This window comes from Archocentrus centrarchus, chromosome 14 (genome assembly GCF_007364275.1).
Source record: "Archocentrus centrarchus isolate MPI-CPG fArcCen1 chromosome 14, fArcCen1, whole genome shotgun sequence".
In the NCBI taxonomy this organism is placed as follows: Eukaryota; Metazoa; Chordata; class Actinopteri; order Cichliformes; family Cichlidae; genus Archocentrus; species Archocentrus centrarchus.
Genome location: NC_044359.1, coordinates 11,209,577 through 11,222,240, shown reverse-complemented (window position 1 = coordinate 11,222,240; position 12,664 = coordinate 11,209,577).

Here is a 12,664-nt window from a genome sequence, read left to right as displayed (position 1 = left end):
TGTATTTGTACTGTGGAGTACCCAGAGCACCCACAAACTCCACAGACGACCAGTGGATTCAAACCCAGGACCCTCTTGCAGTGTGGTGACACTGCTATGGTGTGTTTATACACTATATTGCCAAAAGTATTCACTCGCTCATCCAAATCATTGAGTTCAGGTGTTCCAACCACTTGCATGGCCACAGGTGTATAAACCAAGCACCTAGGCATGCAGACTGCTTCATCTGTGAAAGAATGGGTTGCTCTCAGGAGCTCAGTGAATTCCTTACAAAAATATGGCAAATTTTCTAATTGGCAAATTTGCCTCTTTTTTTTTTTTTATTTGCCAGATTTTTTCTCAGAAATTTGCCGTTTTGGCACATTTTGAACATTTGCCTTTTTTTCTCACACAGTTCTCGTTTCTTACCATAAATGTGCTGTTTTTTTCTTTTACATTTGCCTTTTTTCTCATAAATTTGCAAACACACACACACACAGAGGCCTTTAATTTATTTCTTTTTTCTTCTGTGTTCCTGATACACCACTGTGGTCTGCTACATGAGGACAGCAAGAGAAGAAAAAGCATTTGTGTAAGTGTGGTGTGTTAATACCATTTAAGCATCATTACTACATACCAGTGACTGTTGTGTTTGAGCTCACTGTGGACCGAGGTACTGGTGAGACTTATTGATCAGCCTATGCCTCCATTCGCTATCACAGGAAGTAAATGTGGACACAACACTCCAACTGGTGCAAAAAAGTAGTGGTCAGTATAAAAACTGACAAATATTCAGATTAATTCAATAATAAATGAATAGGCCTCTTTACATGTTGACATTTCAACATTCTCAGTGAAAGACGAAGCATAGAGTGGCACACTGCTCGTGTTACAAGCTAAACAGAGACGTGATCAGCGTGCACAGCTCCATTTCTTAATGCCTGGTTGTGGAGAAGATTGGAGGAATCCTGCAGACCTTCTCTCTTTCTCTGTTGAGCTGCAAAAAGTCCATTCCATATGTGTCAGGTGGTGTTGCGTTTCTGGTGCATTCCCTCTTATTCGCCCCGTCTTCCAGCAACACAGCACTAATCCTGTGTAGGATATCTCTGCCACCCACCACTACCCACTCCTCAGCACACTGTCCGCATCAGGAACACCTTGTCAAGGGCTGGCATCTAAGGAGGCATTTGGTCCTTTAGTTAGAAAGCTGTATTTTATGTGTGTGTGTGTGTGTGTGTATATATATATATATATATATATATATATATATATATATATATATATATATATATATATATATATATATATATATATCCTGTAAATAGTACAGTAACTAAAGTTAATTACAGGCCTGCGTGGTATTCTGTAGTCCATCAATTTCTTCCATCGTGAAACAAACAGGTCCTTTTATATCCGTGGTTATTTTCTCCATCCTGCATATACTCATTGTAATTTCCATCCACATGTTCAAAGCTGGGCTTTCCTAAGAAAGACAATTTTTGGTGAGAGCCTTTTTACCTGCTGCTAACAAAATATTTGTCCATCCTTCAGGCACAAGTCCAGAAAATAAAACAAGCTGGAGAGTTACCTTTATGAGATTTCTGGTAAGGTGTGATTAAAATCTAATCAGGCTTTTCCAGCCAAACTCACTCCATCTCAGTGAGCTGTTACATTTCCATTGATACTCCCAGATTCTTATCCAGTCTTCCTCCATTATGTCTAATTCTCCCTCCATTTCTCATTTTGTTTTTATATAAAGGATTGAGTGTGCATTCATGTACATAAGCCCTTTATAAAGACCTGAAATAATACCACTGTCTTTGTTTGAACCATATGGCTTTTTAAACAGGTCCAGCAGCTGTTTGCTTGATTCAGACACGTTTTATTTTATCACTTACAAAATATATCATCTGTAAATAACGAAAGAAAGCCTGTGCTTCTAGTGAATATTATTCTTTGATTATTTCAAAACTTAATAGTGTGTTTCCCTTCATTATCATACATAAGGCCATTAGTCCTAAATCTTGTGTCTAATTTATTTGGGGCAAATTGTGTTTCATATCACTTAAGAATCACTGTATCCTCTTCTAATTTGTATTTTGTTATTGCTGCCTTCTATATTTTAAGGGTCAGCTTGATCCATGAGTTTTCTGTTTTTTATGAAGTTTTGAAGGTTGCTATCAGCTATAAGTGCTTGTATGGGAATTGGGGTCAGGCACCCATTTCCCTTTTCCACTGAGCATCATATGAAGGGTTACACCAGCATATCGTTGGTCTTAATTAGTGATCCCTGAAAGAGGGAAGCCCCCATCCTCCATTTCTTTTTGCCAACTGTAGGGTTTTATATCAAATCCTAGGCTTTTTTCCCTGCCATATGTATCTGTACAAGAGTTTCTCTCATTCATTCAATTGTTTTTGGCCTATTTGTATTGGTAGATTTAGGAATAAATATAATTAATTTGGGGAGAATACTCATTTTTATGGAATCTATTATTGAGCTAAAGCTGAAGAATTAGGTTCCATCTCATTATATTTTCTTTAATTTTCTATTGTATTGGTGAGTATTTGCATTCTAATAGTTCTGCGAGGTCTTCTGGTACTATAACTCCCAAATATTTAAGACATTCTGTTTGCCATGCTATATGATACCTTTTCCTTATTTCTTCTGGCGGGATGTTATTGTATTTAAGCTGCTGTGTTTTATTTATATTCATTTTATATCCCAATAGATGACCAAGATATTCAAATGACTGTGTTAACTTAATAGAGAGCTTGTTGGTTAACCCAAAAAGATTAAAGTATCATCTGCAAATCAAGCTAAGTTATGCTCTTTCCCATGGACATTTATACCCTTTATTTTGTCTTATATATTGAGTAAAAGATATAATGTAAATAATAGTGGTGAGCACACACAACCCTGCCTTGTGCCTCTTTCCAAAACAAACCTCCTTGAGAGGCTGCCATTAACTTTAACTCTAGCTGTAGGTTTGTTATACAATGCCTGTATTGTTTTAATTATTGTTTCATGTAGACCAAATCTACATAGAACTCGATAAAGGAAACTCCAGTTTACTGAACTGAATGCCTTTTCCGCATCCATGCTAATTACCATTGCAGCTATTTTATTCTCTTGAATGTGACTAATTATTTGTAATGTCCGTCATACATTATCTTGCGTTTGACGCTCTCATATAAAGCCTGTCTGATCATTGTGTATCAAGTTAGGTAGGTGCTTTTCGAGTCTCTATAATCTATGTTCAGAACTGATACTGGTCTATATGATCCGCCTTCTAATTTATCTTTTATTTTCTTTTGGAATTGCCAGTATTATTTCTTTCCAGCTGGGTGGTGTTTCCACCTTCTTTAAAACCTAATTCAATATAGGAATCATCACTGGTATTAGCTCCTTATACCATTCTGCTGTATATGACCCTAGTGATTTGTTTAATTTGAGCTTGCTCCTTTTCTGTTATGTCTTCAATCATTATTTTATTCTGTTCTTTGTTTAACTTTGGTAATTCCAGAGAATCCAGAAAATGATCTTTCTCTCTCATCTTTTACTTGTAAGAAAATATTGCTATAATTTTCCCTCTCAGGACAGGCTTCAGGGCTTCCCCCAGTGTCATTCGTCTCTAAATAGAGTTGGATCTCGCTTTTAATCTGTTCTTTTGTATGAGGATCATTGAGTAAACTTGAATTTAGTTTCCAGTTATTTATTCTTTTTGTTTGTAGGTTTAAATCAACAGAAGGCAGCACAGTGGCATGGTGGTTAGCACTACTGCCTCACAGCTAGAAGGTCTCGGTTTGAATCCACCTTGGCCCGGGCCTCTCTGTGTGGAGCTTGCATGTTCTCCCCGTGTCTGCGTGGGTTTCCTCCTGCAGTTACTGGAGTTGGGTTAATTGGTCCATAGGTGTGTATGGTTGTCTGTCTTTCTGTGTTAGCCCTGCGACAGGCTGGCAACCTGTACAGGGTGTACCCCACCTCTTTCCCTATAACAGCTGGGATAGGCTTCAGCCCCCCACAACCCTGAACAGGATGGATGGATGGAATCAACAGAAAGGTATACCAGTGCGTGATCACTTAAATCTATTGTTCCAGTTTCACAGGTGTTTATTTATCTATGTCTTTTCCGAATGTTATAAAATAATCTATTCTTGTGTATGAGTGGGTTGTGGACTAATGCATGTAATCCCTTTGTTTAGGGTGCAAGTCTCTCCATATATCGATTAAGTCTACCTCTTCAAATAATGTATTGGTTTTCTTAACTAGTGATTTCGTACTCTGTGCTTTCCCATTAGAAGTGTCTAGTTTCAGCTGTAAGTGATCTTCAGATCTCCCCCACAGATTAGAATGCCCACTGTCTCAGTTATCATCAAATCAGCAATTTTCTTGAAGAAATGGATGTCACTTCCTGGTGTTGCATATATATTTAACAACGTGACTGGATTCAGCTCAATGTTTCCCCTGACTAATATAAACCGTCCCTCCTTGTCAGTTCTCTCGAGTACTTTTTCAAAGTGTAATTTACCTGATTGAAGGATAGCAACTCCTCTTCTTCACCCAGATTTGTAAGAGGAGGAGAAAACATTTGTAAATCCCATTCTTTTCAATTTCTCATGTTCTTTAAAGTCTAGGTGAGTTTCCTGTATGTTCAGTGTACTTGTTCCTTTCTCAATCTTACTACATTTCACTGGATTCAGCAGACCATTCACATTATAAGATATTACTTTCACCTTACCACTGACCATACTCTAACCTTCTGGATATTTTGAATGTGGCCAACCCCTGTGCAATCCACCCTTTCCCGAACATACATAAACAAACATTATACCAACATTAAAACTGCACAGAACCACAGCAACAAATGAATCATTTTATCATCCTTGAATAAAAGTAAAATACAAAACAAATAAGTTGACTTCCAAATGTGGGGTCCCCAATATGACCCTAGACAAGCCCCGAAAGAAGGGGGGCTTCAAAGGGGGGCCTCTCTCACCTGCTGGTGGGAAAGGGTCTTCCTTTGCCATCCGGCTAGAGTCCATTCTTTTGGCAGCATACGTGGAACACCCGAACATTTTCATTGTCTGTTGCCATACTCAGTTCCTTTTTTTAAAAAAAATTAAAAAAATTCCCTACAGGTGCACATCCATATTTGAACAGTTTCTTCCTCAACATAAGAAAAAGGAAAAAGAAAAAAGGAGCGACAACAATAACACACCCACACACATGCAAAAAGAGGAAAAAAAACCCAAAACACATCCACTCACCACTGGATCATTTACTTAACAGATTCTCTGTATACTGTGGTTATTCCTGATCTTAGCATCTAAACACTTTAAGTCTGTCCTTGTAGTCCCAGGTCCGCTCCTTATTCCCTAGGCCCTTGTCTTCTCTCTGTGCCATGAGAGACGATAAATCTGCTCCATTAGAGTCTCCAGATGTTTGATGACCGTTACCGGGAATCCCCTCTTTGCCAGGTCACCAGTCACTTCCTCCACCAAGCCATATAACAGGGTACCTCCGCTCACCTCTGCTGTTTCAGGACTTCAGGTGCACAATCATGATCCAGACTAACCTTGTTTCCCAGATACTCAAACCCACGTTTCTGCCAAGCTAGTTTTAATATTTGTTCTTTTGTCCTGTAGCTGGCCATTTTGGCCACGATGGATCTTGGTGCCACATTTGATGGTGGCTTTGGCACTAGAGCACAATGCACTCTCGAGAATCTGGCACCTCCAGTTTGCTCCCCAATAGACCTTCCACAAACACCATCACAGATGGGGCATTGTCTTCTGCTCCTTCTTTGATGCCATATATTCTAATATTTTCTCTTCTGGACGTCCCTCTAGGTCCGTCAGCTTCATGTCCATTTCAATATGTAGTTTGAGCATCTCTGTTACTGCCTCCTCGTTTACTTGTAATCGAGTTTCAGCATTCATTATCCTTTCTTCAGCCCCCTCCACTCTCGTGTTTGCTTTATTTATATCTTCTTGGATTACTTTCAGCTGCACACCCTTATCTTTCCTGAATTCTCTCAGTTCTCTAAGTATAAAGTCCTCACTTTGCTAGCTTGTTCCACCTCATCTGCTAGCATGTCATTATCCTCAATGGTGCTGTTAGCAGGTGAAGTTTGGTCAACTCCGTCTTCCTCGTGTAACTCACCATGTGTAGATTTCTTATTGTTTTTTCCCATTTTAAAGCCCTTGCTCTTATCTTTTTACTTTAGTAAGTAGTCACTATGAATTCGGGTACCTGTGGGCTATTCACTGCCCACAGTAATCACTGCCTCACCTAAAAAAAAAATCTTTTGTGTGAAACATTTCTAATGAGGATTCCTTGAATTTGGGGTGCCTGGGTGGCTTAGTGGTGAAGCCGGCGACCACATACATATGCCGCGTTGCAGTGCGGGCGGCGCGGGTTCGCATCCCGGCCTGTCGCCAGTTTGCCTGCGTGTCTTCCCCTGTGTCTTTCCCCCATTTCCTGTCTCTCTCCACTATGATAAAAAGCTGCTGTGGCCAAAAATGCAAAAAAAAAAAAAAAAAAGGATTACTTGAATTTGTAGGCACAGGCATTGCTGAGTGCTGTGCAGCTGGGGATTCTACATGGAAATCAGCCAATCAACCCACTGGATATTGAATTCCTGGATAGAATCAAACATGGATATTGTAAACAAGTACAACACATTAGTTAGCAAGTTTTTGACTAGTGTTGCATAAACAAGCATTCTGCGATCTTATTTTATCCCGAGAGTATGAACATACTCTAACTGGTGTTAAGCTGAAGTTTAAGGATTGTTGCAGTTGAATTGCATCCATCCCACAAAGCACCTTGTTGTGTAAACAGGGCTTGGCTGTGCAGTTGGTACTCTGATCTGCCCTTGATTTGCCCCATTGCATTATGAAGTGGGACTAAGGGCAGGAAGGCTAAACAGGGCCTATTGTTTGCTGGGGTGAAGGAGTCATTGGGGTAAGAAGGTTTGGGTTACTGGAAGGAGGTCCACTATTGTCAATGGAAAGAAGGGAGAGGAGGGCAGGGCAGAGCCAACTGCTGGGCATAAGGGGTTGAATTAAAGTGACCCACTCCAAGGATTAGGTGACTGCTAAACAGAGCTCAGTGGGTATCCAGTCCAGGACCTTTTTATGTGAAGGTCAGGCTTGATGGATTCTCCAAAAACTTGTGATGCTGGATACTTTGACCCTGTTCCCACACAATGCACTCCTTTGATGGACGTAATGTCTCATAACCAACTTTAAGCACGGTAAAAATGAAATTTATGCATGTTTGGGACATTCAGTTGCATTTCTAACCTGTTCGTACTGAGGAACTCATGAATGGATTTGAAGGAGGCTGGGGAAGTCAGCCAGTAAACACTTGAAGCAATTGGCTGAAAGCACCTGAGTTTGAACAATGACCAGAATGACAATGGATCTCAGAGAACCTCGATTATGCTATTGATGAAAAACCAAAAGATATATGCTGGCACATGTGAAAACAGATCTTCAAGTCTACATAGCTTTGATTCAGTTCGGCAGTTGCAAAAAAATGACATTTAAGCTCTTGCCATCTGTAAGCAACAGTGTAACCAAGAGGAGCCAGCAGGATCTACTGTGAATATCAAGGCTGTAATGTACTGGGGAGTATCATAAAGATTATTATATATTTTATTTCTAGTAATTTTTTCATGTTTCTTAAATATTTCTAGCTACCAAGGTTTGAGACTAATTACTGCATTAAAACTATGTTGTGAAGTTACATCAGTTTCCTTATTTCTTTTATTTTGGCCATTTAGAAGCAGTTGCAATCACTATGTGAAATCAATTGCTAAAGCCCGAGTCCCGCAGGCCTAAAGGCTGGTTAGCAACCACAGGTCGCTGGGGAAAAATATGTATTGCCTGATCAGTTGGTGAGTGGATGTTGGCTGGTCCTGGGTGAAATTGGTCACAAACACTGCATTGGTCACTGTCAGATTGCTGTGGTTCCCCAAAGTTTGCATGTAAGATGCCAACTTATCTGCAAACACTCACCATCTACTCTCCAAGTGGTAGGGAAACTGTGAAAAGTGTGACAAACTAAAAACAGAGACCATTTGCTTTCTAAGTAAAAGTTTCGTCTTTTGAAACGTGTTGGCTGCAGTTGTGAAAAAGAACTTTTATTTTGAAGGAGAACTATTTCCATATCTGATTTGCATCGCACTTTTCATAATTTTACTGCCGCTTGGAGAGTAGTTGGCTAGTGTTTGCAGATGAGTTTCTCTGCAAACTAGGGGCGACCACAGCAATTTGCCGATGCAATCTCAAGAAGTACAGAACCCTATACCTCTTTTTATTTCAGTTTTACCCAGCAACCTGAAGCAGCTTGCCAACTGGTCTGCATGGATGAGGCCTTACTACAGCTTCCAAGTTACTCACATGTTACACACTGCACACTTAAGTACTAAGTATGGCAGTACATTCTCATTTTGATCATTTTCTATGTCTTCAGATTATCCATTATTAACCTGCATTCTGTTCCTCCCCTCTCCCTTAGTGCTATGTCTCTGGAGGCTTACCTACACATAAAGCCAGTAACGCTGTACCAGCTCCAACCTTAATCCTTAGTTGCTTTTGCAGTTTTATTATTTATTAGTTGAGTTGGGTTTAACGGCAGTCTTGTCTTTGAATTTGATTTTATTAGTTTTGTTTATTGTATAATTTGTGTTCCAACCTGGTTCAAAAGCTGCAACATAATGTGGAGGCTGTCACCAGAGTTTTAAGAAAAATGGATTATACTGTTACCTCATCATGTGTAGTCAATCAGCAATTAAACCCAGACAACACCTGAAGCCTCTTGCACTGCCACTGCAAGGAGAGTAGGGGTTGGTGGCGGTAATGCACCATTTCGTGGTTTGCCAAACACCAATAAAAATGAACCACAAGAAGAAGAAGAAGAAGAATAGGGGTTGCAGAGGGGAATAACACTCAGGTTAAGGTGTTCTCCCTCTTTTAGTTATTTTTGCTGGTTTCCCATCTCTGCCATCTGTGCTCAGTTTGGTGCAAGTAATTATTTTTGAATCATTAACTTTTCTTTTAAGTGCAGGGGACTCATGTTGGCATCGTTATGGTATATGCCGTCATGGATTTGGGGACTACAACATTTTTGGGCACTTGTCCAGGATCTGAAGTCAGGACCTGTCGCACCACACCCACAACTCATAGATCATAAACCGTGTGTGATATAAGAATAGGGCCCATATAGTCTTTTAAATGACATTTAGAAAATCTAAACAAACTTTATTTCATTGCATTCTTGTGTAAATGCTACAAGAAGACAAACTATAAGATGTCTCAGACCTGCATGCTTGTAATCAGCTCACATATTACAAGCTAATGTGCTCTTTGGGCCCAGAACTCCTTGCTGTGATGTGTAAATCTGACACACTTTCCCCTTTAACAGAGCAAACATCAGATGATCACCCATGAATACAGAAGAAAAAGAAGAAGCTTTATCTGTAAGCAAAGGGAGAGTTCAATCACAAGACCATCTAGGTCTTTCCAACTTCTCCATCTACAACATTTCCCAAAACACAAACCCTAGGTCAGGAAGCGCCCTCAGCCCACTGGGTCACCTGTAACTGTTAACTTTTTTTTGTCCCTCTTTGTATGACATTCTCTTTCACAGCTTGGTTAAGAGTATGTGACCATTTACACAACAAGACGTGGGAGGTATAAAAGAAGCCTCCGCAGAGAGTCTCAGTGCTGCTTAATGGGAGCCCGGGGTCTGCCCTCAGTCCTGGAGCCTTTCACACATCTTGCTCCCTGCCTCTCCAATTACTTCCACTGTCCTATGGCAACAAAGGCCCAACTGACTGCCCTCTCCTTCCCAGACCCTATCAGCATGGATCCACCTGAGATTTCCCCTCAGTATCTCTCCAGCATCTATGGAAATGAAGTGTCTTGTATAACCCTGTAAATGAGGCTGTTCCTAATTAAAAAAAAAAAGGGGGGGGGGGATACACAGAGTATCCAAAGTGACTGATGTTAATTCTGTAATTCTACCTGCCACGGAGCTAAAAAGCTAGGTCTCAGACTGTGTGTGTGTTTCTGTTTTTTGTCCATAAATGCCCCCAGAGTGAGACTGTACTACTTCGGTGAGCTTGTGTGCTCAGGTGCCCTGAGCTGTAACTGTACTGAGTAAACTCTAGTGAGGCCATACCACAACTGAGTCCCGATGCAAAGGCAGCGTCTGAGCCGACCTTATTTTACACTATTTTACACTATTGGCACAAAAAGAGAGCAACATTTTGAACTGCTGCTTCAGGTGGTCAGTCATTCATTCCAAAAACATAAAAGCCACAGTGTTTTCCACCAAATCGTCCACCAGAGACACATTTTATCATCAATTGGCACTTTGCTGCTGTTGATGACCGATCCTGCCCAAAAGGCTTTATTCATCCCATGAGAGCCTCTCTTTGTACAAAACATTCCTTTTCAGCGGTATTTAAAACATGTCTCGATACAGTAATTCTCTTTTGTTTTTCCACCTCTGACCTCCCCTCTCACCTTCTTGCACATTGCTCTGTTTCCACTCTCTCACTTCCTCGGATTCCTCAGCTGTCCCACCTCTCAAGTCCCCTCTCCTCCCCACCCTCCCCCTGTCCCCAAACACTGATCTCAGATTAAGGTGAACACTATCCCAGGTAAAGTTTGCACCTGCTCCTTTAGGCAAAGCCCCTTCCGCAGAATCTCATTTACTCCTTCGAGGACATCACCGGTTTAGGCAGAACAAAAACCTCCGGCTTCTTGTTGATTCTGCGGTGGAGCCGGACGTGTACAAGAAGCGCTCTTCCATCAGGACATCCAGCTGCTCATCACTTCAACTGCCTCTCTTTACCCCCTCCATCACTCGCTGGATGGGAGACTGCTCTGTGGAGACTGCCAGGTTAGAATAGTGAGGTGCTAGATGTCCATCTCCTGAAGGCAGGTGAGTCCATCATTTTGTCCTCCACTCCATTTCATCAGTAGTTTCTTTATTTGTCACCCGACTGTGGTGGAGCAAGGAAATTATACTGCCTTCAATTAGTACATTTTATACTTTACTTATCTCATAGGAGTTGTTTTTGGGGGCAGTTAGAAAATAACACTATCTATGGAAGATTGTTGGGATTATTGGTTTTCTACTGGGGTTGATTCCAGTATTGCATACACGTTAAAGGGTTACAAACTTTTTTAGTTTAAATGCATGTTTTTCCCTTTATTTCCTCCCCCTTAAACAACTTTAGATTGAACTCTAAAATGTGATTTTTGCTTTTGCCACTAGCTTATTTTTCACTCTTTGAATGAAGCAGGTAAAAACATTTAGGTTGTTGTTTGATCTTCCAATCTCATTGTGGATTCTGTATAATGACAAATAAAGGCCTTCTATTCTATTCTATATAGACAATCATATCTATCTAACTATAAATCTTTATAATAATGAGCCTCCTTGAGTGAATTAGCTTCTAATGTTTCTTCGATACAACATGAGTGTCTCTTTTTGAGTGTGACAGCAGAGATGAAGAGATAAACACCTTTTAGTGTCGTGTTCGGGCTTTATCTTAATTGCCACCTTAAAAGCCACTAAAAGGACTTAATCCCAGTCAGATAAGATGGTCAGCCACAGGAGTGAAAAGATCACTTGTGGTAAATCTTTCTGTTAACAATGTGTGATGAGAGGCTGATGACATTACAGCAGACCTCTCTCAGCAGTCCCCACTAACCTTGGCACACCTGAACACAATTAAATGTGTGCCTGAATAGAATTCACACATTTGAGAGAGATTTGGGAGATTTCCCGAATTGGTCTCACATTCTCTGTGTATCAGTTACATGCTGAAAGTCCCGTCTCATCTTTTCAGCAGTTAAGATTTTGGTCGTTGGGATTTACATAAATATTCCAAGATCACACTAAAGTCCAGCTGCTGTATTAAAAAGGGAAAAGAAGTAAGTTTCCTTAATTTCATTGGTTAATACTGCAGACAGAGATGGTCCAGATTTACATCTTTACTCTATTAGCGGACAAGTTTTTCTGACATAGTTTTTCATTTCATGATTCATGTATAATGAGATGAAACCATATCGTTTCCTTTTAAATTATATTTAAAATATTTTTGAAGTGCTCCAATAAATGCACCTATATAGGTGCACCTACACAGCTACAGCAAGCACTGCCTTACAAACTTAACTGCCAACTACTGAAATATGCAAACTTTTAAACTATGTACGAGTGGCCAAACCAAGTTGACTGGAACAATATGAACCTCCTCAAACAATGTTTATCCAGAGAAATCAATTAAATCCTCTTTAAAATGAAACAGATGCATAATTTTTTAATCAGTAAATGTCCAACGGGCTTAGAAAGTAACTATCTCTTGCAACTTGCAGGCCAGCTAATTGGTAATAAGTTTCTAATAAAGCATCAAAGGTGTACAGTTGAACTGAACATTGCCTGGGAAAGGCTAATGTCTCATGAAACCTGTGATATCTGGAAGGAATCAGCTTAAGCTTTAACACTAGCTGTGATTTTTTTTTTTTTTTTTAAACCCACTGAATATACAGTCAGTATCTCTCTTTTTTTTCAGTTCAGTTTATTTAACAATTAAGATTAAATGTTATAAGATGACTGTACACTCTGCCAGTTTGGCTGTACATGTGGTTTTGCCAACGGGAA